This window comes from Dasypus novemcinctus, chromosome X (genome assembly GCF_030445035.2).
Source record: "Dasypus novemcinctus isolate mDasNov1 chromosome X, mDasNov1.1.hap2, whole genome shotgun sequence".
Classification (NCBI taxonomy): domain Eukaryota; kingdom Metazoa; phylum Chordata; class Mammalia; order Cingulata; family Dasypodidae; genus Dasypus; species Dasypus novemcinctus.
Genome location: NC_080704.1, coordinates 188238655 through 188264090, shown reverse-complemented (window position 1 = coordinate 188264090; position 25436 = coordinate 188238655). Strand labels below are relative to the sequence as shown.

At 38.7% G+C, this 25436-nt stretch overlaps 2 protein-coding genes across 9 annotated transcripts in view; one reads left to right on the top strand and one right to left on the bottom strand.

The window, feature by feature from the left end:
* The window catches only part of SPRY3 (sprouty RTK signaling antagonist 3), a 330390-nt gene extending 309269 nt beyond the window's left edge, over positions 1–21121 (bottom strand). For 5 of the 6 annotated variants that reach the window (XM_058290994.1, XM_058290992.1, XM_058290991.1 and 2 more), the window contains exon 1: positions 20944–21121. The gene's annotated coding sequence lies outside the window, so the exon portion shown is untranslated. Of the gene's footprint in view, positions 1–11860; positions 12198–20943 lie in introns of those variants that run through there. The other variant, XM_058290995.1, reaches the window with a different exon arrangement.
* TMLHE (trimethyllysine hydroxylase, epsilon) overlaps positions 11124–25436 on the top strand; it is a 211189-nt gene continuing 196876 nt past the window's right edge. Inside the window, exon 1 of one of the 3 annotated variants that reach the window (XM_071213271.1) lies at positions 11124–11550. The gene's annotated coding sequence lies outside the window, so the exon portion shown is untranslated. Of the gene's footprint in view, positions 11711–25436 lie in introns of all 3 variants that reach the window. The other 2 variants (XM_004459296.4, XM_071213272.1) reach the window with 2 other exon arrangements.

Here is a 25436-nt window from a genome sequence, read left to right as displayed (position 1 = left end):
CCTCTTCCTTGATAAAAGTAGTCCTATGTAGTTAACCTGCCACCAGTTGTCTGGCTTGTCCCTAGCAAATGGTGGAAAATTGTGTTCTGAGTGTTCTCTTCTCTTGCACATTAGGCATTAACCAATTATAGCATCCAGATAAGCTTTGTGAGAGGATATATCAAAATGATCCTGAACTTTGGACCCCCTGAAACTTCACTGAGGTGGTGGGTTCTGAATTTTTGTGGGGTTTGTCTCCTATTTTCTGGCTCTCATGTCTTACTAAGGCATAAAAAGTCCTTACTACTTCCTCTTTACCAGGTACAACCAATGTAATGCCATCAATGTAGTGAATCAGCATAATGTTCAATGGACTGTCAAGGTAGTTAACATATTTGTGAACTATATTATGGCAGAGAGCAGGAGAATTGATATAGCCCTGGCCCTGTCAAGTAAAACCAAACTGTTAGTTGTGGTCCTTACAAATTCATATGAAGACAAGAATTTTCCAGATCAGTAACTCCATACTAGGTGTCAGGGGATGTGTTCATTTGCTTTAGCAAATACAGTACATCTTGGACAGAAGCTGCAATTGGAGTCATTCAATCAATCCATAAACTTGTGATCCAAATAAATGGTTGTTATATTAAGCTTCTAAGTTTTAAGATGTTTTTCTATGTTTTATATTAATATACTGGTACTACTTTTACTAATATATTTCTCAAAGCTTTAGGAAAAGCTTTGGGCCATTATGGGGTGCAGCAGTTTGATATGGTTATGAATTCCAAAAAGAGATATTAGATTATGTTTGTAATTTGGTCTGTACCTGGGTGTGATTAAGTTATGATTAGTCATAACTAATATATCATACAACTATGATTAGTTAAGTTATGATTAGGGATTTTATTGGGTCATGTCTTTAAGGCATTGGCAAAGGACAGGGTTGAGGGTTTTCAATGTTGGAGTTTTGATATTGGAGTTTGATGCTGAAGCCTTAAACTGGAGCCCTGGGAAGTAAGCTCCCAGAGGAAACAGAAGCAAGCCCCAGGAAGAGAAGAACACTGAGCCCAGGAAGAAGCAAGCCCTGGAATGAGAGGAACCCTGAACCCAGAGAGAAGTAAGACCCTGGAAAAGAGGAACCCAGGTTCACCCTTGCAGATGTCAGTAGCCATCTTGCTCTAACACATGAAAATAGACTTTGGTGAGGGAAGTAACTTATGCTTATGGTATCTGTAAGCTCCTACCCCAAATAAATACCCTTTATAAAAAACCAACCAATTTCTGGTATTTTGCATCAGTACCCTTTTGGCTGACTAATACATGGGGATTGCAGTGTATATGGGGGTATTGAGTGTAGAAATCACATATGATACATGTACTCCATCATTCCTGTCTCCCTGTGCCTATGGATTCTTTCCTTGATATTAGGTCATGGAAATTCTAGAATCTCAAAATTAAAAATAGGTCAATAAAAATAGGTCAGGGAAGAGGACTTGGCCCAGTGATTAGGGTGTCCATCTATCATATGGAAGGTCCGCAGTTCAAACCCCAGGCCTCCTTGACCCGTGTGGAACTGGCCCATGCACAGTGCTGATGTGCACAAGGAGTGCCATGCCACACAGGGGTGTCCCCGCGTAGGGGAGCCCCACGCGCAAGCAGTGTGCCCCATGAGGAGAGCCGCCCAGTGTGAAAGAAAGTGCAGCCTGCCCAAGAATGGCACTGCCCACACGGAGAGCTGATGCAACAAGAATACGCAACAAAAAGAAACACAAATTCACGTGGCGCTGACAACAACAGAAGCGGACAAAGAAGAAGACGCAGCAAATAGACACAGAGAACAGACAACCAGGGCGGGGGGGAGTGGGAGGAAGGGAAGAGAAATAAATAAATAAATCTTAAAAAAAAAATAGGTCACAATTTAGTCAATTAGCTAACAGGCTAATTAGCTAACCAATTAGCCTGTTAAAACACAAGATAATACATTAAATCCAGAATAAGTGTCCTTATATCAATAAATTTGACCTGATCCAGTATTATATTCCATCTTCCTTGGTAGACCATCATTATAATCTATTACTGCACATATTCCCCCAGGTTTATGGCAATATAATTGAATAAAATATTTCAATTTGAGGGGAGTATGAGCTATTTATTCTTGAGTCAGACTTTGTATTTGCCCCCCTGGAAGATGCTGATATCTGATCCTAGTTGTGAGTCTAGTGACAAGAATCTTTGGCGATGGTGAGAGTAGTGGATCTTGAGCAGAACAGGCATACCCTTTCAAGACAACTTTGGAAACCAATTGTCAGTCTCTGTTAAGGCTGACTATATGCATATATTATGACCCAGCAATTCTATTCACAGATATATACTTAACAAAAATGCATATGCATGTGCTACAAAAGACATGAACAAAATGTTCATAGCAGTGCTATAAATCACAGCCACACACTGGAAGCAACCTTAATACCCATTAACAGTAGAACAGTATAATTGGATGAATAAATTATAGTATAGCAAGACAATGGAATTTTATACAGTAGTGAGCATGAATAAGCTGCTGCTATAGAGAACAACAAGGATGAAGCTCATAATCATATTTAGGGAAAGATAGACCCAAAAGAAAATACACACGCATCTATATAATTTTATTTATATAAAGTTAAAAAACAGGTAAAACCAATTTATATTGAAATGTCAAGATAGTGGCTATCGTAAGAAAGCTTCCTGGGGTGTTGGTAATGTTCTATTTCTTGACCTGATTTGTGGTTACACAGGTATGTTCATTTGTGAAAAATCATTGATCTGTATATTTATAACGTGTGCACTTTTCTATAATTGTGTTACATTTGAATTTAAAATGTTATAAAGAGTCAGATATGCCAGTTCTGACTTCTGATGAAAGAGATTTGTTGTAGAGTGATCATGAAGCTTTTATTCCCTTGCAAATGCTAAAAACATGTCGGGTCATACTGAGATGAGAAAACTGAACTGAGAGACCAGTTTGTAGATTAAAAGTAGAATATTAAAAACATGCCCTCAATTCAAAAGAATGAATTTGAACCACTACTTCACACCAAAATTAATTGAAAATGGATTGAGGATCTAAATATAAAAGCTAAAACTTTAAAAGTCTTAGAAGAAAACATAGGTGTAAATCTTCATAACCTTGGATCAGCCAGTAATTTCTTAGGTATGACAACAAAATCATAAACAATAAAAGATATAGATAAACTGGACATCATAAAATTAAAAAAAAAACACACATTTGTGATACACTGGACACATCCAGAAAGTGAAAACACAGCCCACAAAATGGGAGAAAAATTTTGGAAATGATATAACTGAGAAGGGTCTTGGAATGGAATATATAAAGGACCCTTACAACTCAACAACATAAAGCCAAACAACACACTTTTAAAATGGACAAAAGACTTGAGTAGACATTTCCCCAAAGAAGATATACAAATGGCCAACAAGTACATGAAAAGATGCTCAACATCATTAGTCATTAGGCAAATGCAAATCAAATCCACAATAAGGGGGGCAGATGTGGCTCAAGTGGTTGGGCGCCCGTCTCCCGTGTGGGAGGTTCCGGGTTTGGTTTCCAGTGACTTCTAAAGTAAAAAACAAAGACAATGAGCAGAAAATGAGCAAAAAACAATGAGCAGACAATGAACGCAAACAATGACCAAAAGCAAGGAGCAAACAGACGAGGGAGCTATTTCGGCAGGGAGGGGGAGGGGATAAATTAAATAAATTAAATAAATAAATCCTTTAAAAAACACAGTGAGATACTACTTCATAGCCACTAAGATGGGTGGAATAGAAAAAAAAGATGGATAATAACAAGTGTTGGTATCAATGTAGTGAGACTGGAACACATACATTGCTAGTAGCAATGTAAAATGGTACAGCTGCTGTGGAAAATCTCAGATGGTTAGATACAGAGTTACCATATGATCCAGCAACTCCACTCCTAGGTATCCAAGAGAAATGATAGTATATGTCCATACAAATACTTACAGAAGAATGTTCATAGCAATATTATTCATAATAACCAGAAAGTGGAAACAACCCAAATGTCTTTAATTGATGACTATATAAACAAAATGAGGTATATGCAAGTGGAATATTATTTGGCAATAGAAAGGAATGAACTACCGACCCATGCTACAATATGGCTGGACCTCGAAAACATTTTGCTAAATGAAAGAAGTCAATCACAAAAATAAATAAATAAATAAAAATTACATGATTTTATTTGCATGAAATGTCCAGAATAGATCTATCTGTAGAGATTGAAAATGGATTAGAGTTTGCCAGATGCTGGGAGTGGTGGTGAGGAATTGGGGGATGATGACTAAGGGGTATATGGTTTTTTGGGGGGTAATGTAAATGTTCTAAACTGGATTGTGGTGATGGATGCACAACTCTGAAAATATAAAAGTCAATTAATTGTACACTTTAAATAGGTGAATTGTTCAGTATATAAATTATATCTTAATACAGCTGTTAAATAAGCATGCCCACAAGTAATTAGCAATATGGAGACTGGGAGAAAGTACAGATAAACAATCAACAAATAAATGACAATGAAGGATAACAATCCGTGGAGTCACTTGAACCCAACTTAATTTATATAGAATTTTATTTTACATACAGTTAAATGTACAAATCTTAACTATACAGGTCAATGACTTTTGAAAAATGTATACACTGTGTATACCAACACTATAATCAAGATACAGAATATTACCATCACCCTCAAAGGTTTCCCTCCCTTTTCTGTAAATCTATACCCCCCTTACCCCAGACAATCATTATTCTGTTTTCTATGACCATAGTTTAGTTTTCCATTTTCCATAATTTCATATAAATTGAATCATACAGTATATACTCTTTTGCATCTAATTTCTTTAATTCAACATACTGTTTTGAGATTTGTTCATGTTTGCTGCCTGTAAGAGTATTTCATTAATTTTTTATGGCTGAATAGTATTCCACTTTATGGATGTACATTTGCTTACCTATTCACCTGTTGATGAACATTTGAGTTTTTACAGTTTGGGGTTATTAAAAATAAAGCTGCTATGAACATTTGTATGTGAGTCTTTGTATAAATGTGTTTTCATTTCTCTTGGGCAAATACCTAGTAATGAGATTGCTGAGTCACGAGGAAAGTGCATGTTTAACTTTAAAAGAATCTGCTAAGCAGTTTTCTAAAGTGATTGTGCCAATTTATTTTCCCCATCAACATTGTATGAGGGTTCTAATTGCTCTACCTCCTCATCCAACATCTGATGGTATATTAGTCAGCCAAAGGGGTGCTGAAGCAAAATCCCAGAAATCTGTTGGTTTTTATAAAGGGTATTTATTTGGGGTAGGAGCCTACAGTTACTGGATCATAAAGCGTAAGTTACTTCCCTCACCAAAGTCTGTTGCCACATACTGGAGTAAGATGGCTGCTCACATTTGGCCTTCCTCTTCCTCTTAAGACTCTGTAGTCCCAGCTTCTTCTAATATTAGCTGTAGGCCATCAGACTTTCTAGGCTTTGTCTCTCTCCCCAGGGCTTGATTCTCTCTGGGCTCAGCTGTTCTGCTCCTCTGTGTGCTTACTTTCCAGGCTCCAGCTCAAAACCCCAACCTCCCTTCTCTGTGGTGCAGTTTTTCTGTGAGTCCCCACCCACCAAAGGGGTGGGGACTCATCCTACTGACATGGCCCAATCAAAGCTTTAATCATTATTTAATCAAGTAAATCTCTGAATCCAATATAATCTAATATGCTCAGAGGAAAAGATCAGTTGACCAACATAATCCAATATCTATTTTTGGAATTCATAAATAATATCAAACTGCTACAGATGGTATCATTCTTTCAAATTTTATTTATTATAGTTGGTGGGAAGTGTTTTATCTTTGTGGTTTAACTTTTCTTTTACCTAAAAATTCGTGCTGCTAGACTTAAATGTAAAACACAAAATTATAAAACTTTTAGGAAAAAAACATAGGAGAAAATTCTTTGGGATATAGGTCTGGGCAAAGAGTACTTAGGCTTAACCCCAAAAGCACAAACCATGAAAGGAAAATTGATATATCAGACTTCATCAAAATTAAACACTTTTGCTCTGTGAACAACCCTATGAAGAGAATGGAAAGAAAAGCTACAGAACAGGCAAAAGTATTTGTAAACCACATATTCAACAAAGGACTAGTATCTGAAATATGAGAAGAGTTTTCAGAACTCAACCATACAAAAACAAACAATCCAAGTAGAAAATGGGCTAAAGACACGAAGAGACTTTTCACTGAAGAGGTTATACAGACAGTAAATAAGCACATGAAAATATGTTCAGCATCATTATTCATCAGGGAAATGCAAATTAAAAATACAATGAGATATGACTACAGACAGACATATAAGAATAGCCGAAATAAAAAACAACTGAAATAAAATATATTGACACCACCAAATGCTGTCAAGGTTGTAGAGAAACTGGATTTCTCATACATTGCTGATGGGAATGCAAAAAGGTGCCATCACTCTGGAAAAGAGTGTGGTAGTTTCTTTAAAAACTGAACATGCAACTATATACTACCAGCAGTTTGGACTTCTCATCATTTACCTCAAAGAAATAAAAATTTACGTTCATACAAAAACCTGTATACGAATATTTATAGCATTATTCATGATAGCAAAGTATGGGAAACAGTCCAGAAATTCTTTAATGGGTAAATGGTTTCATTCTTTTCTTTTCTTCTTCTTCCCTCTCTCCTTCCCTTCCTTCCTTTTTCTTTCTCTCTTTTTAGCTTTTCCTTTTTGAACTTTTACAAAGATTACTATTGATTCTTTTAAGGACCATTTTCAACAATTAAAAATCACAATGAAGACACAGTTTAAATCCCTTTTTAAGAATTCTTAAGGTTATGAGAAGGATTATATAACAAGAAAACTTCATTAAGATGCTTATAACAAGAAGATGTAGATGTTGACCAAAGACAATGTCTCCCACATCATTCTTATACAGTAGTCTAGGCAAGAGATGATGGTGACTTGGCCTAAAGCAGGAGTCAACAAATTACAGCCTGCAGGTCAAAGCCTGTCTACCACTTGTTTTTTGTTTTATAATACATTCAAGCTCATTCATTTATGTATTACCTACGGTTGCTTTTGCTCTAGGAAGGGAGAGTTGAACTCTTGCAACAGAGACCATACAACTGGCAAAACCTAAAATACTTATTACCTGGCCCATTGCAAAAAAAGTTTGCCAACTCCCCTGGCCAAGTGTTAGCAGTGTAGTTGATACAGAAATGGATGAACAGAAGATAATATTGTGGACCTGGTGCAGCAACAAGTTTGTTGTGCTCTAGGTACAGAAGGAAGGTCAGTGTGGCTATAACATAATAGGACTCAGATACCTCCATTGTTTTTTTTTCTCCCCTTATTTTCTAGCACATTATTTTTACCTATTGCATTTTATTCAACTGCTAATTCACTCATCCAGCAAATATTCTCTGAATTCCACTCTGTGCCAGGCACTGTATTATCTGCTGGAAATATCATTGTACTAAGCTCTGGGTAAACAAAAACCAGGTACAGTTCATGCTTTTGTGGAGTTAACCCAGCAAGATTAAGGAAGACCATTCCAGAAAGAGAAAACAGAATAATCAAAAGTCCTGTGATAGGAAGAATCATTACACTACCTACTAAAATCAATGAAATAAGTAAAGATAAGTTGCCATTAACAGATTAAAGTATCCAGAAAGCATTAAGAGGCTGATACATCCAAGTTTTCTGTTCTCAAGAAGCTTGTAATCTATTATAAGGTGACAGTGTATTATAGTTGGGCATTGAAGAGATATGACAGGAGGGTAGTGATACTATTGGGTTGGGTGGTGCAGGTTTGACAGGTGGATAGATTGGGAAGGGTGGGTTGGAAGGTCCAAGGAACTGGGGGAAGGGTTGGGAGAGGGACAAGGTGAACACTGGGGATTGGCGGGTATGTAGTTGAAAGTACAAAGTTGGGAATTCTCTTATGGCAATATGACAAGGAAGGGTTACTGGTTTAGGGTGTTGGATGGGGGACGTTTGGGACAGGGCACACTTGTAACAGGCTTCTAGGGAGTGTGTGAGTGAACATTTTGTCATAATGTGTTGCATCAGTGGGGGGGACCCACATAATGAGCAGGAAGGAGTTGTACTCCCATTCTGGGGAGGACCGATATGTTCACAAACAGAGGGGTAGGAGTCTTTTGAGAGCATGGGTCGTTCCTAATAGGGGAGGACAAACTAGTGTGTCAAGACTCAGTTTTGGTGCAAGTAACTATGAATCGTGTCATCAAAGGAGTGAAGCTGGGGTGGGGGGCGCCATGGGCCGTGAGGGGAGGGGGAGGGAGGAATAGATTAGATGGAACAGGGGGCATTTAGTGGGCAATGGAAGTGTTCTACATGATCTTGCAATGATGGACACAGGCCATGTTAATTATGATCAAAATTTATAAAAGTGTCTGGTCTAAAATTTAAACCATAATGTAAACCATTGAGCATAGTTAATAGCTATGTTTCACTATTTCTGTATCAGTTGTAACAAAGGTATCAACCACATATAAAAAGGTATTAATGTGGGAAGGGGAAAAGGGAAGATGTTGGGTATATGCGAGTCCCCTGTATTCTGTATGTGACTTTGCTGTGACCTAAAACTTCTTTGAAAACAAAATGAAAATAAGTTAGACACTGGGGAATAAATAGAAGAAAATGTAACACTACATACAGGACAAAATATATTATAGTGATGAAAGGTAAAATGTCAAAAAATTAAAAAAAATATTTTTCATTATTTTTTAATATCCCAAACTTTTATTTCTAGTTTTTAAAATTTGTATGTATTTTATTTCTTATATTTAAACCTATCATTATTATTTCATTTTCCTATTAATTGTATTTGGCTATTTTATTGACTTCATTTTTGAAGAAGCTTTGGATCACAGAATGGTTACAACTGGGACAGGGAAGGATCATTCATGTGGGGTGTCAGTGATGGGGGATACATGGGAGGAAGTTCACCTGGGCATATGTATAAGGTATATAAATGTGTTCATATGTTCACAGGGCATTGTCACAGTGGGTAGAGTCACACAATAACCAAGAGAATACTGAATTTCCATCCTGGAGAGCTCTGCCACATTCTTTAATGGAGCAACAACAGTCCCCCCAGTGCAGGGGCAATGACTGGTGAAGGAGGATGGTTCATTGATGGGCCCTTGACATTGGTGACTGTGCTTGTGAGCCTTTGCTCTTGAAATTGAAACTTAGCCTAGTTTTATGAGGTGCCTAAAAGTTGCCTCTTGAGAGCCTCTTTGTTGCTCAAATGTGGCCTCTCTCTAAGCCAAATTCAGCATATAAATGCATTACCTTCCCCCCAGTGTGGGACATGACTCCTGGGGATATCGCTCCCTGGCACCAAGGGATTATTACCAAGCACCAACTAGCAATGCATCTGGAAAAAGAATTCAAATAAAACGAGGAAAAGGTACAGACAAATGAGTTTTATATGGCTAAGAGACTTCAAAATGAGTCAGGAGGTCATCCCAGAGGTAACATTTATGCACATCTCTGCAGGATCTCATAGACTGCCAAAGTGGTTAACACCCAAATAGTGGGGCTTCTGAGGGCTCTGGAGATACCCAGGTCTTATGGTCAAGTCAGATAGCTCTGGAGTTTTGTGCCTTGCTAGTGGGTCCTACTTTGGAGTTTGTGCTCCTGAGAGTGACAGATTTGGACACAGTTGTGGCTTCCCTACACATGGCTCATCTGCCCCTTCTATTTAAACCTATACTTGCTGGAGTTTGTAGGTCTATGTCCAAAAGACTGGACTCTTTGGGCTGTCCATGTACCAGCTGTGCCCTGAGCCTCAGAAGAATTGCAACACCTACTCTCCAGTTCATTGGATTCACCTAGGACAACTAACAAGGAGATGAGGATTGACAACCACCATACCAAGGAAATGAGAGAGCCTACAAAAGCAAGAAAGAAAGTACCATCCATCTGCTGTATGGGATAGCAGCCCCCTCTCAATTAGAGGTAGAGTGGACATCACCATCCCAGAATCCTTAGGATTGGGGAATGAACTATGGACTAGAGTGGACATACTGGTGGTATTCTACCATAGACATTGTGATTCTAGCAATGGATGAAATTACAACATTGATGTGGAGGCAGTGGCTTCTGGAGGCTCTGGGACAGGGAGAGGGAAAAACAGCTGTAATATGGGGGCTCTTTTGGGAATTGTCCTTAATGACATTGCAATGACAGATATAGGTCATTTTATATCTTCCCATAACTTGCCAAATTTTGTGGGAGAGAATGTAAACTACAATGTGACCTATGGTCCATGTTCAGTGGCAAATTCCCAGGATGTGTTATCAATTGCAGTGAATGTGCTACACTAATGAAGGATGTTGTTTATGTGGGAGTGTGTGGGAGGTGTGGGGAGTGGGGCACATGGGAATGCCTCTATTTTCTATGTAACATTTATGTAATCTAAGTATCTTTTTAAAAATAAAAAAAATATTATTTTTTAAAAAAAGAAGCTACTTGTTCATGGAAGCCAGACATGCAAATAAATTATAATCCAAAATGGCAAGTTGTACACTTGAAGTCTGTACAGGATCCATTGGGAATATTGGACACATGAAGGAGAAAATAAATTCACCCAGGTAAAGAGAGGAGAAGGAGTCACAGAAGAGATAGTATCTGAATTGAGTAAAAAATGGTGGATAGTAAAATTTTAGACTAGTGGGGACAGAACATCTCTAGCAGGATGAATTCCAGAGTGACGATGTGGCAGCTTTTTCTTTTGTTGAGTCTGACTTCTACAAACAGTTTCATTTGCTACCATTTAAAAATTATACTAATATTTCTCAGTCTAATAATTACAATGCAACACAATTTCCCACTTTTAAACATCTCAGTTAATCTCTTGTTTTAATCTCAATTTATTTCCTCTGCCCTGCATTTCCATTGCATAAAGGATTTCAATACACTTATTGATCCTTCTTTTCAACATTTATTGTTCTTGAATTTTTATGTGCATAAGGGGTATATTCCTAATGGCTGTACCTTCATCGGTGCCCATGTATACAGTATTGTACCTGGACCCTGGATTCAAGATGCTCGATTGAAGTGGTGGGAGCCCAGCAGTGGCTGTGATGTAGTTCAAGAGAATGATAGAAGGATAGAGGAAGAATTTTAGCTACAGGAAACCAATTATTGCCCTGGATAATGTATCAAATTCAGCCAAGCCAAGTCACCATAAATAGAAGCACAGGAGGGAACTCTAGGGAAGCACTGAAATGGCAGGCAGGGGATGGTGGCTTTTTTTGCAGGATAGTTTTACAGCCTCGTTTTTTCTCCTTCCTGTGCCTTTGACTCCAAAACTGTTTAATGAAGGCGACCGATTAGCGCTTCCAGGGCCCGATCCTTCTGGATCTAAGGCTCTAGGATACCTGGGCAGCCGGCTAAGTCCGGAGAAACGCCACCCAGCACCGCCGGAAGGAGCAGGGCGGAGCAAGGTAGCTAGCAGCTGGGCCGGAGCAGGCTGGGGGAGGGGAGCGTGCGGGGACGGCTTGGGGGCGGGGAAGCAAAAGGTGGGCGCGAGGCTGCCTCCAGAGGCTCTCCTTGTTTGAAATTCCGCCTGTTTTGCGAAGTTAGAAGTCGCGACGTCCAGCACAGGTGGGTCCCGCCCTGATGGTAGGAGAAGGGGTTTCCTGGGTGAGTACGATGGATGGGTTTGCCTAGGCGTTCGCTTTCAGGCCTGGCGCAGTGAGTAGGGCGCGCGGCGGCACAAGCCGGCCCTGCTCTGCCCGGAGCGGTGGTACTCACCTTAACTGGCGGAGAAGGCTGCACCTGCCTGGCTACGGGGTTGTAGTCTCGGTTTGAGCCAGTTGCGCGACACAGAGGCCGCCTGGAGATCAGCGCAGGGCCAGATGGGCCTAGCGCTCTAGAGGAGCTGGAAGAGCTGGAGCAGGCTCGCGTTCTGACTGACGCCCAGAGTACATTGTTTGAAACTCGGAATGACTTAACTAGCCTTGGCCCTGTCGCTGCCTTGGTGTCTAGATTTCAGAGAGTCCCTACACTGTTCTTGCCTCAGTTTGCTAGGATGTGGAGTGAATGCTGAATCTTGGCTGTCAGCAAGATCTTGCAGCACTGACTTTCTTTCGTTCTAACATCCACTAATGTTCTCTGCCCAGATTTTGTCTGCCCCTCCTTTGTCTGCCCCTCCGGAGCAAGCTAACAAGAGTCCAGATAGGCAGAGCAGTGCAATTGAGGAAGCTAGGTGAAGAAGCTCTCCATTCTGAAAACAATAACTCTGAAAAGCCTTTTTGATACTATTGACTGCCCCTGGAAATGGAATAATATTCATTTAAGCATTAATTTTATGTCAACTATCAAGAATGCTTTTTTGAATGTTTTACTATTGAATATTTTAACCACATGATTGCTTTCCCAAACTTTGTTGAATGAACATAGTACACTGCCTAGCAAAAGTTTCATAATAAAGGACTGGGTGGTTTAATGGTATACACAAATCATGAAAAAAAAAAACATTAGCTCCCACATTTAAGAACACTTCCATAATCCACATATCCTTCTTTGTATTTAACACTCCCAAACAGTGGTCCTTTAGAATTGTTTCTTATTCTGGCATTATCTTTCCAGGACATACTGTAGTAAAGATTACATAAAGTTTATTCTACATTAACTTAATTATAAAAATAAAAAAAAAGAATTATAAACACTGTGGACCAACTTTGTGACATCCTAAACTCCCAATATATCCTCATTAAGGAAGTGGCAGTAATGGCAACTATGTATTATGCAAAACATTATTGTCTTCACAACAACCACAAGAAGGAAATATGGCTATTTGTCCCCATTAAAAAAGGACCTTTACCATTTATTATGCTTCAAATCATGGTCAATGTGATAAATGGAATGTTGGCTGGAGTGGCTGAATCTGGAGGCTACTTTTGCATGCCACATTTTCTTTATTTCCGGGAAGTATGAACTGGAACCGATCACTTCCTTGTTCAATGTCTGCATCAGGAACCACAAATAGTTCTATATTTTTGCTTGTCAACCCTCGGAATGGCAGTAGAATATAGGGTGTCCACAGTGTTCCCATCAGCTGTGTTTTTTGCCTGCCAGGACTGGGAAGGGGACCCTGAATTAATAAATCTCTTAGTGTGAAGAGACTCACCCTGTTTGAAGCTGTACTGAACAGAGATGCATCAGTTGGGCACCACCATGACCCTCTTTCTACAATACCACCAAACATCCCCCACACTCATGAGCAATGTACATGCACCTGCCATTGCCCTGATGTAAAGATTTACAGGATAAGAGGCTGATATGAAGGTAGGTGTTGTTCTGGGTGTGGGACCTGATGATTTCTGAAATGGTCCTAAAAGTGTTTTGGAAATTGTGCTGGATATCTGCTGAGCCAAGCATGACTTTTGTTTGTCAGGAGCAGGTGAATATTTTGTAGGGCTGTAATTTTACTCTGTTTATTTATTCGTTCACTCCAAAGACAATGGTTGTCTATTCTCTGCCAGGGTACTGATCCATTCCCTGAGATTGGCAGCAAGTTGAGGAGAACAATAGGAATTCAACTTTAAGTCTGAGGTATCCTCACCCTTCCCCACTCCCTATATCTGATCACTATGAAATCATGTCATTTTTACATCCCAAATATTTTAAAAATCCACCCACTTCTCTTTATCATCATTGCTGCTTCAAATTCAAGCCAATAACTTGGAGTTGTCCTGGGTGGTGCTTCACGGACAACTACGGGACATTGTAGATCTCCCCAGGGCCCACTTGATGGAACGTGGGAGAGTGTGGGCTATGATGTGTACCATTGACTATGGGGTGCAGCGATGCCCAGAGATGTACTTACCAGGTGCAATGGATATGTCATGATGATGGGAGAGAGTGTTGCTGTGGGGGGAGTGGGGGGTGGGGGCGGTGGGGTTGAATGGGACTTCATATTTTTTTAATGTAATATTTTTTAAAAAAATGAATAAAATTAAAAAAAAAAGAAATATCAAAAAAAAAACAACAACAAAAAAATTCAAGCCAATAGGAGTTTTTTTTGTATTTAAGTTTTAATTTTTATTTTGGAGGACCAAAACATTGCTGGACCCTCAGCCCTCATGGGAAAACCACCAGCCTTACCATAACCACCACCACAACAATAAACTGCAGCCTAATGAACTCTATGTGATCTCTAATAAATGATGAAGATAAAATATTAGTATTTTTTTGTCTCCCCAGAGTGCTTTTTCAAAAACCTTATTGAGTTATAAATTACATGCCATAAAATTCATATTTTACTTTACAGTTCAGTAATTTTTACTAAATTTACTAAGTGGTGCAAACTACTGCAGCCCAATTTTAGAACATTTCCATCACCTTAATGAATCCCCTTTCCCATGTGGAGTCAATCCCTCTTGCCATACCTAGCTCCAGACAACCACTAATCTACTTTCTGCCTCTCTGGACTTGTATATTTTGGACATTTCATAGGCATGGGGTCAAGTAATATGTGTCCTTTTGTGTCTGACTTCTTTGACTTAGCATCATGTTTCCAGAGTTCATTTGTGTTGCAGCATGTATCAGTACTTCACTTCTTTTCATTGCTGATTAAAATTCCATTTTAAAGATATACCACATTTTATTTATCCATTCATCAAATAATATTTTTAGTATATATGTAGGAGTAGATTTTCTGGGTCATATGAACTCTATGTTGAACTTTTTCACCAACGCTTGTTTTTTTTTTTTTTTTCGTTTTAAATAATAGCCATCCTAGTATATGTGAAGTATATTTCATTGTAGCTGTGGTTTTGATTTGCATTTCCCTGATAACTAATGTAGTTGGGCCACCTATATATCTATCTTCCTTGAAGAAATGTCTATTCAAGTCCTTTGTTGTTTGCAGTTTTGTTGTTGAGTTCTAAGAGTTCTTTATATATTCTGGATACTAAACCTTTATAAGATATATTTTGCAGATTTTCTCTCCATTCTTTGGGTTGTCTTTTCTTTCTCTGGCGAGTGTCAAGAGATTTTGATTATAAAAGTTTTTAATTTTAATGAAATCCAATTTAACTATTTATTCTTTTGTTGAGTTTGCTTTACCATTGCCAAATTCAACTTCATGAGTATTTTCTTCTGCGTTTTCTTCTAAACGTTCTAGTTTTACCTCTTACAGTTAGGTCTCTGATCCATTTTGAGTTGATTTTTGTGTGTGGTGTAAAGTAATGGTCTAAATTTTTACCTTTGCCTATGGGTATCCAATTGGGCCATAAAAATTTGTTAAAGAAACTTTTTTTTCTTCTTCTGTTGAAGTGCATTGGAACGCTTTTAAAAAATCAATTGACCATAAATAAAGGGTTTATATTTAAGCGATGAATTTTGTTCCTTTGGATGATATAGCTATCCGTATACCTGTCCCACACTGTGTTCAGTACTTAGATTTGTAGTAAGTATTAAAATCGGGAAGTGTGAGTCCTACGATTTTGTTCTTTAATGATTGTATTGAATATTCTGGGTTCTTTTCATTTCCATACAAATATTTGGATCAGCTTGTCAATTTCTGTCAGAAACCTTGCTTTGACTGTGATTGGGATTTAATTCAATCTATACAATTTGGGGAGAACAGTATTGATTTTCTAATCCATAAACTTGGAATACTTTTCCATTTATTTAGATCATCTATAATTTCCCTCAGCAATGTTTTTAGTTTTCAGTGTATAGTTATTTCACTGTTTTTCTTAAATGTATTGGTAAATTTATTTCTGAATCTCTTGGGAATTTTTTCTTAATATCATATTTGAGATTTTCTTTGCAAGTATATGGAAATACAAATGATATTTGTATATTGTTTTTGTGTCTTGTGACCTTACTGAACAGATTTATTAGTCTTAAGAGAATGTGAATGTGTATATGTGTGTTTTTCTTATACTCTCTGACAACATTATGTTATATACAGCTTTACATCTTCCTTTCCAATCTGGATATTTTTTCTTTATTTTTTCTTGCCTATCTGCCATGACTAGAATCTTCAGTACCATGTCAAGTAAAAGTAGTGAGAGCAAACATCTTTGTCTTGCTCCTTATATTTGGAGGAAAGCATTCAGTCTTTTACCATTAAGTATGATGTTACCTGCATGCTTTTTAATTTATTGAAGTATATCACTCATTCATAAACATACATAAACTATATGTGTATAGTAATAGTTGTGAACTTACAAAACAAACATATATAACATCATACAGGACTCTCATACCTCACCCTACCACCAATACTTTGCATTATTGTTAAACATTTTAAACTAATTATTAAAGAGCATCATCAAAATATTACTACTAACCAAAGTATTTTTCCCCCAATCCACCCTATTATTATTTTAAATATATTTTTATGACAGAAGTTGTAAACTTCTAAAACAATCATGCACATGTGCAGAATTTCCAAACAACATTCATCTGTCAACATACATCTACCACACTGTGGTAGAACATTTGTTAAAGATTTATAAGATAATATCATCCAACTGTAACCACGTCCATAGTGTACATTTGACGCACATTCTCCATACTGCCTCCTTATGAACACAGTATATCTTTGGCATACCGTGCAAGCATATTACATTATACTGCTAATTGCAGTCCATAGGTCAAGCCAGTTGTATTTTTCCCTTGCTTCTCCACATTCCCATCACCCTACAATAGTGATGTACATTTGCTCTAGCTCACAAAGGACACTCTTGCATCTCTATCATCAACCACAATTCTCATCCACCTCTTGGTTTACTGTGCTATTCAGTTCCTACATTATTCTCTAGCATTCTGTTAATTGGCATTTACATTCCTATACTACCATTTTCAGCCACATCCCCATTTATACACTACTTGTTATTCACTATTTGTTACCATCTACTCTATACATTTCCACACTTGTACATTAAAGCTAATTAAAACTTCTACATACATTAAACATCAGTAGTCCATCTCAGTCCTCCTCCTCTTATATCCTTTAAGAATCTACCACCTACCACCAAGGCTTGAAGATATTTTCCTACAATTTCTTATAGAAGCTTTATTGTTCTTGCTTTTATATTTAGCTTTTTGATCGATTTTGAGTTAATGTTTGGATAAGGTGTGAGATAGGGGTCCTCTTTCCTTCTTTCAGTTATGGATAATCAATTCTTTCAGCACCATTTGTTGAATGGACTGCTCTGCCCAAGCTGTGTGGGTTTGACAGGCTAGTCAGAAATCACTTGACCATACTATGTGAGGGTCTCTTTCTAAACCATAAATTTGGTTCCATTGGTCTATGTGTCTGTATTTATGCCAGTACCATGCTGTTTTTACCACTATAGCTAGGTAATGTAATTTAAAGTCTGGAGATGAGAATTCGCTTTTCCTTTTTTTAAAATTTTATTTACTTTGTAATAATATTACATTAAAAATATATATATATGAGGTCCCATTGAACCCTACCTTCCCCACCCCACCTCTCCCCCCCCTCAGCAACACTCCCTCCCATCATCATGACACAGCCATTGCATTTGGCAAGTATATCTCTGGGCACCCCCGCACCCCATGGTCAACGGTTCACACCATGGCCCACACTCTCCCCCATTCCATCCAGTGGGCCCTGTGAGGATTTACAATGTCCGGTGATTGCCCCTGAAGCACCATCCAGGGCAGCTCCATGTCCCAAAGATGCCGCTTTTCCTTTTTAAGATGTTTCTGGTTATTCAGGACCCATTACCCTTTCAAATAAAATTGATAATTATGTTTTCATTTTAAAAAAATGCTGGTGGAATTTTTGTCGGAATTGCACTGAATCTATATATCAATTTGAGTAGAATTGACATCTTTATGATATTTAGTATTCCAGTTCATGAGCTTAGAATGTTCTTCCAGTTATTTAGGCCTTTATTGATTTCTTTTAACATTGAGTTGCAGTTTTCTGAATACTAGTGCTTTACATTGTTGGTTAAGTTTATTTCCATTTGAGTTTTATCTGTCATATTTTATTTTCCCCACTCTTTTGGTTACTTTTATTGATATAATCTTCATTTCAAGAGTCTCTTCCAGGCCCCTCTCTCCTGTCTTTTCTTTTCAGGCTCTAGCACACCCTTTAGTATTTCCTGAAAATCTGGTCTCTTGCTTAGAAATTCTCTCAGTTTCTGTTTATCTGTGAATATTCTAATTTCACCCTCATTTTTGAAAGACAGTCTTGCTGGATATAATATTCTTGGCTGGAAGTTTTTCTCTTGTAGTATGTTAAATATATCAGACCACTGTCTTCTTGTCATGGTTTCTGGTGAGAAAGCAGCACTTAATCTTATTGGATATTCCTTATATGTTATGCACTGCTTTTCTCTTGCTACTCTCAGAATTCTCTCTTTGTCTTTGGCCTTTGACATTCTAATGAGAATGTGTCTTGGAGTTGGTCTACTTGGATTTTTTCAGATGGGAGTACATTGTGCTTCTTGGACATGGATATCTATGTCCTTCAAAAGGGTTATCATTATTTATTCAAATATTCCTTCTGTCTCTTTTCCCTTCTCTTCTCCTTCTGGGACACCCATGACACATATGTTTGCATGCCTTTTGGGGTCATTTAGTTCCTTGAGACCTCGTTTAATTTTTTCCATTCTTTTCTTCATCTGTTCTTTTGTATGCTCACTTTCAGAAGCCATTTCCTCAAGCTCACCAACCCTTTCTTCTGCCTCTTCAAATCTGCTATTATATGATTCCAATGTTTTTAAATTTTATTTATTGCACCTTTCATTCCCATAAGATCTGCTATTTTTCTATGTATGCTTTCAAATTCTTTGTGCTCATGCAATGTCTTCTTAATATCCTTAATCTCTTTTGCCATCTCATTGAATTTATTAAGGAGATTTGGTTTGAACATCTATAATTAGTTGTCTCAACTCCTTTATGTCATCTGGAGGCTTATCTTACTCCTTTAACTGGGCTATAGCTTCCTGTTTCTTGGCATGGATTGTAATTTTTGTTGGTGTCTTTGCATCTGGCTCACTAGAGTATTTTTTCTGGGTGCAGTTTTTCTCTTTAGTTTAGGGCTTCCTATCCTTTCTCCCTTGCTGGTTGTGCAGTAGGAGCCAAGCATGAGTTGGTACTGTACGCTGTGGAAGCTCAAGCTGCAATCATTGCGCCAGGGACCAATGAAGCTTCTTCCAACTTTCTCCTTTGCCAAGGGTAGGGACAGAATCACAGCTATGTGGAATAATCCAAGTGCATACCTAGACTGTACTTGCCAAGAGAGACTGATGAAGCTTCACATACCTTTCTCCCCTGCGTGGGGCAGGGATGGAGCTGCAGGTATGGGCAGCAATCTATGCAGTGCAGGTCCAAGATGACTGCAGTTGCCCTGGTAGACTTCTTTTTTAGTTTTTATTTTTTTCTTCTTTATTTTCTTTTAAATGTTACATTAAAAAAATATGAGGTCCCCATATACCCCCCCCACCCACTCCACCCCCACATCAACAACCTTTTCCATCATTGCAGCACATCCACTGCACCTGGCGAATACATTCTGGAGCACTGCTGCACCACATGGACAGTGGTCCACATTGTAGTCCACACTCTCCCCCAGGCCACCCAGTGGGCCATGGCAGGACACACAACATCCAGCATCCATCCCTGCAGCACCACCCAGGACAACTCCAAATCCTGAAAATGCCCCCCATACCATATCTCTTCTTCCATCTCCCTACCATCAGCAGCCACCGTGGCCACCTTCTCCACATCACTACTACAATTTCTTCCCTTACTAATCTCAATAGTTCCCCAGCAGAACATCAGTAAGTCCACTCTAATCCATACTCTACTCCTCTATCCTGTGGACCCTGGGATGGTTATGTCCAGTCCTCCTCTACATCAAGAGGGGGCTTAGATTCCACATGGATGATGGGTGCAATTATCCTGCTTGCAGCTGTAGGCACTCTTGGCTCCCTGGTGTGGTGGTTGACCCTCTTTACCTCCCTGTCAGCTGGCCAGGGTAAGTCCTGGTAGACTTGTGATTTTCAGTCCATTCCAGCCAAAGTTCCCTGCAGTTGTCTGTATAGTCTCATGTAGGGCTCCTCAGCCTCCTCCCTGCCAGAGGCCGGGCTGAAGCCTAGGCTAGGGCTCCAGGCTGATCTGTATGAAACAAACTGGTTCCTCTAGAGCAGAGAGTTTCAGTCAGCCTAGCTTCCCCTCAGGCTGGGGGTGGAGTCAGAATGGCAGCTACTGGCCTCTTTCTGACTTGGGCTGGTTCACATTCCAGCTGTTAACCAGGGTTATACCTTAGTCAGCTGAGTCTCCCAATCAGCAGCTGAAATCGGCAGCCAACCATCTACCTCCTCCTCCCCCGTTCTGAGAAATGGAGGCTCCAACTTCAGCCACAGAATAGCCCCTGCGGTGGCTGGCACTGCCAGAGTAGGATAGTCACTGGCCTCTGGGCTTGGCTGGTAATTTCCCGGAGAGGCTGACGGAGGTCCCCACACCTTCCTCCCTGCTGGAGGTGGCACTGGGGCCTAGGCTAGAGCTGCAATATGATCTGGATGGAAAGAAGCCGGTGCCCACTAGCACTGGGATTTTCAGTCCGCCCTGCTTCCCCTCTTGCCTGGCCCTGAGTTAAGATGGTGGCTCCCGGCCTCCTTCTGACTTGGACAGGCTCAAACTTTAGCTGTTCTCAGAATTATACTGTAGCCCACTGAATTTGCTCTTCAATAGCTGAAATTGGTGCCCGACCTTCTCTTCCTCCCCTGTTTTTTGGGAAGTAGAGCTTTCATTTCCAGTTGCGGAACAGCTCCTGAGGCGGCTTATGCCGCCTGTGGAGGATGAACACCGGCCTCCGGGGTGTGGAGTGCTTTACTTACCCGTCTTCTCAGCAGATGGGCAGTCTCCTCCTTCCACTCCTTCGAGGACGTTGCAGGATTCTCTTCTGTTCTCTTGGAGCCCCCAAACAGATGCTTCAGCTAGCTCCAGAGAGCTCTGGGTGTTTATTAACTGCCCCGTAGCAGGAGCTGACTCTAAGAGCTCCTTACTCCGCTGCCATCTTGCTGGTTCTCTGTGTACTTACTTTTAACAATACCCATCATTTTTTGTGTGTGAGTATTCAGATTACTATCTTGTGTTGTTCCTTTTCAGCCTAAGGAACTCTCCTTAGCCTTTCTTGCAAGGGAGGTCTATTGTCAACAAATTCAGTCTTTGTTCATAAGGGACTAACTTTATTTCTCCTTCATTTTTTAAAAATTTAAATTTAAATTTTTTTATTAAATTGTCTTTTTTTAAAAAAAGATACATAGATCACAAAAAAAAGTTACATGAAAAAATAAGAGGTTCCCACATACCCCACCCCCCCAACTCCCCACTCCTCCCACATCAACAACCTCTTTCATCATTGTGGCATATTCATTGCATTTGGTGAATATATTTTGGAGCACTGCTGCACTGCATGGATTGTAGTTTACATTGTAGTTTATACTCTCTGCCTGTCCATTCAGTGGTTATGGCAGGATATATAATGTCCAGCATCTGCCCCAGCAATATCATTTAGGACAACTCCAAGTCCTGAAAATGCCCCCACATCACATCTCTTCTTCCCTCTCCCTGCCCTCAGCCACTACCGTGGCCACTATTTCCAGATCAAAGGTGCTATTTCTTCCATTACTAGTCATAATAGTTCTATAGTAGAATACCACTAAGTTCACTCTAAACCATATTTTATTCCTCCATCCTGTGGACCTGGGTTGGTCATTGTCCTCTCCACCTTTATATCGAGAGGGGGCTTAGATTCCTCATGGCTGATGGATGTAATTCTCCTTCTTGGAGTTTTTGGCATTCTCAGTTCCCTGGTGTGGTTGTTGACCATCTTCATTTTTTAAAAGAAATTTTATTATTTTATTCTTAATCAGTATAAACATTACTTCAGTTTCCTAAACTTTTAGTTTCTTAATTACAATTTTATACCATTCTTATCTACATATATGTCTGTCAATCTACATGTTAGCAATTGAGTTATTTTTGGCAACTCTGGTCTGATTAGCTGTTGATAAGTTTCTACTACCTTGTGGTGAAAGCAGCAGAAAGTAGGGTTTGGTCCTTACAAAGTATGGTTGATTCTTAGCCACTTTTGTTTATGTGTCTCAAAATACTTGATTTTGATCAAAAGTTTGATCTGCTTCATTTTTATAGAAGCTTTATTGAGATACATTCACATACCGTACAATCATCCAAAGTGTACAATCAATGGCTTGTAGTATAATCACAGAGTTGTGCATTCATCACCACAATCAATTTTAGAACATTTTCATTACTCCAAAAAGAACCCCATACCCTTTATAGTCACCTCTCAATCCCTATATCCTTCCCCATCCCTACATAACCACTAGTCTTATTCCATCAATATAAATTTATTTATATTTACATTTTATATAAGTGGAATTATGCAATATAGAGCATTTGTGTCTGGTTTCTTTCACTCAGCATGTTTTTAAAATTATTATAATTTTTTTTAAAGTAGAGAAGTTGTATGTTTTTACAGAAAAGTCATGTAAAAAAGTACAGTGTTCCATATATCCCTCTGTTGTTGATACTTTGCATTAGTATGGTACTTTTGTTAGACTTGACGAATGACTATTTTGTTAGAATTGATGAAAGAATATTAAATTATTATTATTGTTAACTATATTTCATAATTTACATTGGGTGTATTTTTCCTATATACCACCATATTATTATGACCTTCTAATAATGCCATAAATTTGTTATAATTCAGATTTGTATTATATGAAAGGATATACTTACATTTGTACAATTAACCACAGTCCATAATCCACAACAGGGTTCACTGTGGTATACAGTCCCATGTTGTCACTAAATTTCCTTTTAGTAACATATATGAACAAAAACTTCCCCTTTCAACCTTTTCACAAACATAATTCATCACTGTTAATTATAAACACAAGAATGTACTACCATCACCACTACCCATTTCCAAACATTTACAATCAATCTAAATAGAAATTTGGCACAAATTAAGCATCAGCTCCCCATTCTCTAGGCCCATTCTATCCCTTTTTAACCTATATTCTTGATTCTTACTCTGTGAGTTTGCTTTTATAATTAGTTCCTATCAGTGGGATCATACAGTATTTGTCCTTTAGTGTCTGGCTTGCTCAACTTAACATAATGTCCTCAAGGTTCATCCATGTTGTCATATGCATCATGACTTCATTACTTTTTATTTATTTTTTTAAAGAAGCTTTAGATTACATAAATGTTACATTAAAAAATGTGAGATTACGATATGCCCCACTCTCTCCCCCTCCCATCCCACTCCCACACATTCTCACATCCACAACATCCCTCATTTAGTGCAGTACATTTGTTACAATTGATGAACACATATTGAAGCATTGCTACTAATTTGGTTTACAATTTACATTATCGTTTACACTCTGTCCCGCACAATTTTATAGGTTATGACAAATATACAATGGCCTATAACTGTCATTGCAGTGTCATGTAGGACAACTGCAATGTCCAGAAAATGCCCCCATCTTACATCTATTCTTCCATCTCCCATCCCTCAGAACCTCTGGCCACTGCCTTTATATCAATGATAAAATTTCTTCCATTGCTAGAATAGTAATAAGTTTGTAGTAAAATAATAAGCCTACTTTTGTCCATTGTTCTTTCCTCAGTCTTGATGATTTGTGGATAGTGATGCCCACTCTGCTTCTAATTGAGAGAGGGCTTAGATCCCATGGGGCAGGTGGATGGAACTATCGTGCTTGCAGTTGTGGCACTCTCTGTTTCTTGGAATGGGTAGTGTCCATCATCCTTTCACTATTAGCTGTCCTGGGTAAATCCAATGAACTGGAAAGTAGGTGTTGCAACTCTGCTGAAATTCAGGGTTCAACTGGGGCATATGGATGGATCAAAGATTTAAGTCTCTGAGACATATATTTATCAAATATAGTGCTAATTATGGTTTCAAGTAAAAGGGTCAGAAGAGCCATGTTTAGAGAACCTATAAATGAGTTTAACTCTGTTACACTGGGGAGCATAAATTCCAAAGTAAGGCCCACTGACAGGGTGTCAAATTCCTGAGCTGTCTGCCATGCTTATAGTTTCTGGATGTCTCTAGAGCCCTCAAGAGGGCCACTGTTTGAGGCACTGTGTACTGTGGTAGTCAATGAGATCCTGCTGCAACTTGTATAAGTATAACCTCTGGAATGACTTCCAGACTCACTTTGAAGTCTCTTAGCCATAAAAAATCATTTGTATTTACCATTTCCTCCTTTTTGTCAAGGACTTTTTCCAGATGCATTGCTAGTTGGCACTTGGTAAGAACCCCTTGGTGCCAGGGAGCCTCATGACCCACACCGGAGGGAAGGTATTGTGTTTATATGCTGAGATTGGCTTAGAGAGAGGCCACATTTGAGCAACAAGGAGCAACTCTTAGGCAGTATATAATACTAGGCTAAGTTTCAGTTTCACAAGAAAAGGTTCATAAGTACAATCATCAGTATCAAGGGCCTGGTGTAATGGTCTGTCTTCCTTCTCTAGTCACTGCCCTTGCACTGGGGGGATTCTTGCTGTCCTATTAGAGAATGTAGCAGAACTCCCCAGGATGGGAATTCAATATCCTTTTTTAAAATTATATTTTTATTGAAGTATATTATTTATACATGAACATGCATAAACAATAATTTCATAATAAAGATCGTGAACTTACAAAATAAACACACATAACATCATACAGGAGTCTCATAGATCACCCTTCTACCAATGTTTGCCTTGTTGTGAAACATTTGTTACAAACTATGCAAGAACATCATCAAAATATTACCACTAACTATAGTCCCTATCTTACATTTGGTGTATTTTTCTCCAACCCACCCTATTTTTTTCAAGATGTATATTTTTATTTCAAAGGTTGTGAATTAGCAAAACAATCATACACATGTATAGAATTCTCATGCAACATCCCTTCACTAACACCACACCATGGTGAAACATTTGTTACAGTTTTATGAGATAAAATCACAGGCTATTATCACCAACCTTGAACCATAGCATACATTTGGCACACTTTTTCCATACACCTCCGTTATCAACACAGTACATCTTTGGCATTGATGCAAGAATATTATAGTATTGCTGCTAACTATAGTCTGTAGGTCACACCAATTGTAGTTTTACCATGCTTTGCCACATTCCCACCACCCTGCAATAGTGATGTACATCTGCTCTAGCTCACAAAAGGGCGCTCTGGCATTTTTACCCACAGCCATAATTTTCAATCACCTCTGGGTTCACTGTGTTATTCAGTCCCTAGAATCAATAAAGAAATGAAGAATTT